Source organism: Triturus cristatus, chromosome 11, assembly GCF_964204655.1.
Source record: "Triturus cristatus chromosome 11, aTriCri1.1, whole genome shotgun sequence".
Classification (NCBI taxonomy): domain Eukaryota; kingdom Metazoa; phylum Chordata; class Amphibia; order Caudata; family Salamandridae; genus Triturus; species Triturus cristatus.
The window spans coordinates 648,229,949-648,237,452 of NC_140594.1; positions in this window are offsets into that span (position 1 = coordinate 648,229,949).

The following is a 7,504-nucleotide window of genomic DNA, read 5'->3' on the forward strand; positions in this document are numbered from 1 at the left end:
AGCAGAGCTGTTCCCCTGCAAGAGGCCTCAGCTCCCTGATGTGGCCGCCTCTCACTCATCCTCGGAGCACAAGAGCAGTCCCACCCCGCCCATTGTCATGCTGTATGCATGGCCTCCTCCTGCCATGGTCTAGGGCAGGGTATTCTGTTAGGGTTAGATGGAAGAAATGTACAAAACAATTGTACAAAAATCGTTCATGCTGCTATGTGCCAGTTCATGAAAAGAAGCTGGGAAAGAAGTTAATAAGAAGAGGTTATAGTTCTTACACAGTCTCATCATTACAGAGCTGAAGCATTTTTAGTATTATATACAAAGAAAGCCTTTGTTGCTGCTTTTTAATTTATTTTATGCAACTTACATCCATGGACAAAGCCAGTAGTCATGGCTTGTTGTAGGTCTAATGTTACTGGATGCAATGATAGAAACAGCAAAATACCAGTCAGGCGTCACATTATGCTCAGCACATATTTTTAGCTTAGGTGATCAGACACGCCCCTAGTTTTTTCATCCCACTTAAAGCCATGGAAACAGCACCATGTCGCAGTCACCTCACGTTTTGGCACTGTGCATCATGCATGACTTCCAAGTTTTCAAATTGCCTATGTGCAGGGGCTCATTTCCCAACTACATTTCTATGCTTCACAGGTTAAGGGTTAAGTCCCGATGGTTTTCTGTCCTATGCCGTTAAATTCCCCTTAAGCAGATTTTCGCCTATCCAAATCAATGAATCAACAATTTGTAAAGCGCGCTACTCACCCGTGTGGGTCTCAAGGCGCTGAGGGGAGGGGGGTGGCAAGCTACTGATCGAACAGCCTGGTCTTGAGGAGTGTCCTGAAGGTCAACAGGTCCTGGGTCTGTCGTAGGTGGGTGGGGAGGGTGTTCCAAGTCTTGGCAGCGAGGTGGGAAAATGATCTGCCCATGGCGGTCGTTCTGTGGATGTGTGTGACGGTGGCGAGGTCGGCGGAGCTGGTGGTTCGGGGTGTAGAAGGCGAGTCAGTTGTTGAGGTATGCTGGTCCGGTGTTGTGGAGTGCCTTGTGACCGTGGGTGAGGAGCTTGAAGGTGATCCTCTTGTTGACGGGGAGCCAGTGCAGGTCTCTCTGGTGGGCAGTGATGTAGCTGTTGCGGGGGATGTCGAGGATGAGGCGTGCGGAGGTGTTCTGTATGCGTTGAAGTCTTTTCTGGAGTTTGGCTGTGGTTCCCGCGTAGAGGGTGTTGCCGTAGTCCAGCTTGCTGGTGACGAGGGCCTGGGTGACCGTCCTTCTGGTTCCTGTGGGGATCCATCTGTAGATCTTGCGAAGCATGCGGAGGTTGTTGAAGCAGGAGGAGGAGACGGCGTTGACTTGCTAGGTCATTGACAGTGATGAGTCCAGGATGAACCCCAGGTTGCGTGCGTGGTCAGTGGTTGTCGGCGCAGCTCCCAGCAAGGCTGGCCTCCAGGAGTCGTCACAGGCGGAGGGGGTGGAGTCGAGGATGAGAAACTCTGTCTTGTCTGAGTTCCGTTTCAGGCAGCTACTCTTCATCCACTCGGCGACGGCCATCATCCCTTCATGGAAGTTGGTTTTGGCGGTAGGGGGGTCTTTGGTGAGGGAGAGAATCAGCTGGGTGTCGTCGGCGTATGAAACTGTTGAAGTCGTGCGATCGGACGATGTTGGCAAGCGGTGTCATGTAGACGTTGAAGTGGGTCGGGCTGAGGGATGATCCTTGGGGTATGCCACTGGTGAATCTTGGTGACTTCGGATCGGAATGGAGGGAGGCGGACTCTGGGTTCTGTCGGTGAGGAAGTATGTGATCCAGTCCAGGGCTTTGTCGCCGATCCCTGCGTTGTAGAGGCGTGTGCGGAGGGTGTGGTGGCAGACTGTGTCAAAGGCGGCTGAGAGGTCCAGGAGGATGAGGGCTGCGGTTTCACCGTTTTCCAGCAGGGCCCAGATGTCGTCGTGGTGGCGATGAGGGCAGTTTCGGTGCTGTGGTTGCTGCGGAATCCGGATTGGGACGTGTCCGAGGTGTTGTATTCTTCGAGGAATTGGGTCAGTTTTCTGTTGACGGTCTTCTCGAGGACTTTCGCCGGGAACGGGAGCAGGGAGATGGGCCGGAAGTTGTTGAGGTCCTTTGGGTCTGCCTTGGGTTTCTTGAGCAGGCCGTTGATCTCTGCATGTTTCCAGCTTTCTGGGAAGGTGGCGATCTCGAATGAGCTGTTGAGGATCTTATGGAGTTGGGGTGCGATGATGGAGCTCGCTTTGTTAAAGATGTGATGGGGCAGAGGTCCGAAGGTGAGCCGGAGTGGATAGTGTTCATGGTCTTGATGGTGTCTTCGTCGTTGACATGGTTCCAGGAGGTCAGGCATCCGATGTGACTGGGGGGCGGTGGGTCTGGGGTGTCGGCGGCTGTTGGAGGGGTCTGGGAGTTGAAGCTGTCGTAGATTTCTGCGATCTTGCAGTGGAAGAAGGTGGCTAGAGAGTCGCAGAGGTCTTGTGACGGCGGGATGTCGGAGCTGGGGTTGGAGTGTTCCTTCACGATGTTGAAGAGCTCTTTGCTGTTATGTGCGTTGTTGTCGATGTGTTCTTTGAAGAAGGTCCTTTTGGCCGTACGGATGAGTTGGTGGTGTCTGCAACTGGTGTGCTTGAGGACTGCATGGTTGTCCGGTGTTTGCTCGTGGCACCATTTCTTCTCTAGTCTTCTGCAGGTCTGCTTGGATGTCTGGAGGTCGGAGGTGAACCAGATGGCTCTTCTGTCGGTGCGTCTGTTTGAAGGTTTCTTGATCGGGGCGAGGGTATTGGCGCAGTAGTTGATCCATTGCCTGAGGTTGCTGGCGGCTGTGTTGGTGTGGTCGGTTGGTGGGGTTCGGGCGAGGGTGGTGATAAGCTGATCTTCAGTGACCTTGTTCCAGCTGCGGTGGGGGATTCTTTGCTGGTGGTTGTGTGCGGTGGTTTTCATGGAGAAGTGGATGCAGTGGTGGTGGGTGGTGTGGCTGACGGAGAAGTGGTTGCTGGGGTCGAGCGTATGTCCGGCGGAGTGGGTGGGTGTTGTGACGAGCTGTTTGAGGCCGAAGTTGGCAAGGTTGTCCAGTAGTGTGGTGGAGTTGCTGTCGTTGGTGTTCTCGGTGGAAGTTCAGGTCTCCAAGGAGGATGTAATCTTTGGAGGCCAGAGCGTGCGAGCTGACGGCGTCTGTGATGGAGTCAATGAACTGTGTCCGGGGGGTCTGTACACGAGGGTTCCTCTGAGGGTGGTGTTGGGATCGATGTGGATCTGGAAGTGCAGGTTTTCGGCGGTGCTGAGGGTGTCTTTGGTGTTGGTTGAGATTCTGAGGGTATTTCTGTGGACGATGGCGATTCCCCTTTCCAGTCTGTTGATGCGGTCCCTGCGTGTGATCTTGTAGCCATCCGGGACGGCTATGGCAACGTCTGGCGCCGATGAGGTGTCCATCCTGGTCTCCGTTAGGAATGCGACATCCGGGGAGGATGAGTCGAGCAGGTCCCAGAGTTAGATGGCATGCTCGTGGACGGAGCGGGTGTTTAGCAGTATGCATCTGAAGTGGCTGTTGCCTTCCTTGGGTGGGGGGGGGGGGGGGGGGGGGGGGGGGCAGGACGTGCTGGTGTATGCTGGCTGGTGAAGCTGCAGTTTCGGCAGGTAAATAGTCCGTGGGTGTGCTTCGGGGTGGCCTGGAAGCAGGTGGTAGATCGGCCGGCGTTGAGTGCGTGGAGGAGGTTGGCGTCGTACCGGCGTCTGATGTCGTGGCGCTCGCGGGGGCCAGGGGGTCCAGCGCTGGGTGCGGTACAGTTGCGGCAGATGCAGACGGGCTTGCCTTAAGTGCGCGCTACGCACGGTCGCCATAAGTAGAGAAAGGGGGCGGGAGCAGGTCGGGAGGCGGGGCTGAGTAGGGGGCGGGGCCGCAGGGTCAGCAGCAGCGGGAAACCACGGGCAGATGCGAGGGGAGAATGAACGGTAGCGAGGAGAAGAAAAGTAAAAATAAAGCAAGCAGAAGGCAGAAGTAGTACATTTAAATTAGGCAGAAGGCAATAAACAGATAAGCAGAGGGAATGGCCAGAGAGCGCGGGAGATGACGGATGGCACAGGTGACCTGAGGCGCTGGGACAGGCTGCTGCCTCGAACCTTGCTTGTCGAAGGTCTCTGTGCTGTGCTGGCGCGATGATCAGATGGCGGAGCTGCTGGGGAGGGTGCTGGCCTTGGCCCAGAGGTCCTTGCGACGTGATATCCCTTGGTATCGCGTTTTATATTTACAAATACAGGGGCATAGTGACCCCCCCCCCCCCTCTTGCTTGAGGAACTACAGCGAGGGTTACGTTCTTTATGGGCCTCTTCTGTCTGCAACTCAATAGACAAAGGCTCAGCTCATAATTCATGTGAATGGGTGGGTGAGTGAATAGATGAAGGAATGGGTAAATGGCTGGATGGATTAGTGAAAGGATGAATGATGAGTGAAAGTGTGAATGGATAGATAATTAAAGAAAGGATAGATGGATGAGTGAATGGAAGGATGGATAAGGGTAAATGAATGTATGGGTGGATGGGTAAAAGGGTGGATGATGGGCAAGTGAATGGGTGGATGGATGAGGGAAATGATGGCTGGAAGAATGGATGAGTGAAAGGGTGGATGGATGGATGAGTGAAACGGTGGATGTAAGGATGCATGAGTTAGTGGAGGGGAGGGTAGATGGACAAAAGGATGGATAGATGAGTGTAAGGGTGGGTAGATGGACAAAGGGTGGATAGATGAGTGAAAGGGTGGATAGATGAGTGAAAGGATGGATGGGTGATGGGGTCAATGGATGGATTCATGAGTGGATGGATGGGTGGATTGAAGGATGGGTGGCTAAGTGAAAGGGGAATGGAGAGAGAAATGGAGGATGGATGAGTGAAAGCATGGATGAATGATTGGCCGAATAGATGTGTGAAGGGGTGCATGGATGAGTGAAAAGAAAAATGTAAAGATGGATGAGTGAAAGAATGCATACATGAGTGAAAGGGAGGGTGGAAAGCTGGAGGAAGGGATGGATGGGTGAGTGAAAGGTTGAATGGGTGGACGGATGAGTGACTGGGTGGATGAATGAGTAAGTGAAAGGATGGGTGAAAGGATAAATGGTTGGATGGATTGGTGGATGAGTGAGTGAAATGTAGGGTAGAAGGAAAAATAGGATGTATAGATAGTGAAAGATTGGATGAGTGATAGGGTCAATGGATGGAGTCATGAGTGGGTGAATGGATGAAGGATGGGTGGCTAAGTGAAAGGGAGGATTGGTGGATGGATGAGTGAAAGCATGGATGAATGAATGGCAGAATGGATGTGCTAATGGGTGCATAGATGAATGAAAAGTTGGATGAGTGAAAGAGGGTGGAGAGCTGGAAGAAAGGATGGATGGACACGTTCAAGGTTGAATGGGTGGACGGATGAGTAAGTGAAAGGATGGCTGGATGGGTGAAAGGGTAAATGGATGGATGGAAGAGTGGATGGATGGGAGGGTAATGGACAAAAGGATGGATAGATGAGTGAAAGGATGGATGAGTGATGAGGCCAATGGATGGATTCATGAGTGGATGAGTAAATGGACGAGTGGGTGAAGGGTAGATGGAAGGATGGGTGGCTAAGTGAAAGTGGAATGGAGAGAGAAAGGGAAGATGAACGGATGGATGAGAGAAAGCATGAATGAATGATTGGCAAAATGGATGGTCGAATTGGTGCCTGGATGAGTGAAAAGATGAATGCAAAGATTGAGTGAAAGAATGCATGCATGAATAAAAATGGATGAGTGAAACTTTGAATTGGTGGACGGATGAGTGACTGCGTGGATGGGTGAGTAAGTGAAAGGGTAAATGGTTGGATGGATTGGGTGAAAGGGTGGATGGATGTGTGAAAGGGTGGATGGAGGGATGGATGAGTGAAATGATGGATGAAAGGATAGATGATGGATAGGTTTGCAAATGGTTGAAAAGGTTTGGATATGGATGGACACAGATGGAAGAACAGACTGAATGATGGATGAAAGAATTAATAGATGACAGAATGTAAATTTGAAATGGTGGATATCCGGGGGTTGATGGAAGAATGAATGGCTAGATCCTTGGACAAGAGAGCTCTTCTGGTGAGGTTTGGGATGACTTCGCTTTCTTGGTGCCATAAGAGCTTTAGTTCAAAGTGGGAGGTATTTCAATTATCTGGCTACTCCCTCGCCTCTGTGTTACTATTCTGTATTTGCTGTGTGCTTATGTGTGGGATCTATAAATCATGCATATGACATTTTGAGTGACGCCCAACCTCTACTTGAATGTTACACTAGTGATTGTAAATGTTTACATGTTTTGTTTTAGGTGTAACGTGTTAGGGAGAGCCTCATTCTGCCATGAGCTGTGCTTAAGATGTATATTGTGTTTGTAGCAATAGGCAAGGCTTCAAAAATAAACTATGTAATAGTGTATCAACAGTGCCTTCTTTAAGAAATCTACAGGGAAAAGTACCTTTATGACTTGCGCAGCTAGTGCAACTCTCTGCGAAGCCCCCATAAGCAAAGTCAGATTTCATATGTTAAGTTCCACTTGATGAAACACCCATGATGCGTTCCCTATAGTGGGTTCATCACAGCAATCCTCCCTTTAGTTCACCTACGCATGCCGCTTTACATCTCAGATATTAGATGCTGTTGTATGAATGATAGGTTCATTGTCGACATCGCTAAGTTAGCATGAGCTTCGCTGCCATGAAGCTGCTTTTGCGCACGATACTACATGCCTTTATTTTGCAGGTCTTTGTTTGTGCCTTTCACATGAGAACTGTCTGCTTTTCGCGTTCTCTGCTGTTTAGTCTGCACACGATGTACAAGGTCGATAAACAATGCCCCTTGTTATTCTGTTCTGGTCAGTCCTTTGCACCTAGACACAACATGACACACAGCTGCACTACTGAAAGTTGTGTGCTTTAATATTGCAGCTAAGCATGTTGTTCACACACTTGGAGAGAGACTTTTCCAGAGAGAAGAGCTGTGCTGGTCCTGAGAGGTAAACCTTTCATCAAGGCCTTGAGGTATGGGGTCTGCTGACAAAGCCCAGAGGTCTTTTTAAAAAAAAAATAATAAACTAGTTCTTACCACGGGGAGGGTGGTTAGATCGTATAATCCTCTTCCACTGTCTTTATAAAAACAATATCCCCTTTTGTATTCTATGGACTTGTAACAATGCTAACGGTATTGTTCAATTCAAAGTTTTATTGTTTGATTACTAAAAACATAACAAAATATTAAAAACAGTGTAATTCGTGTATACAAAGAACAACATTTAAAAGACGCAGGTTGATACAGAAGGAGTGCAATAATCTTACTTTAAAATGGATTATGGTCAAAATGTCCAAGTATTGAATTGTTGCCTATGAAGTTCAGGGCCTTGGATAACAAAGCAATTGCAGTGTCACCTAAAAAATCAAAAAAGGAGCAATTAGACATAATTTCTGAGAGGCATACGTAAAAAGTATGGTCAATTAATTGTAGGCAGGAAACCATG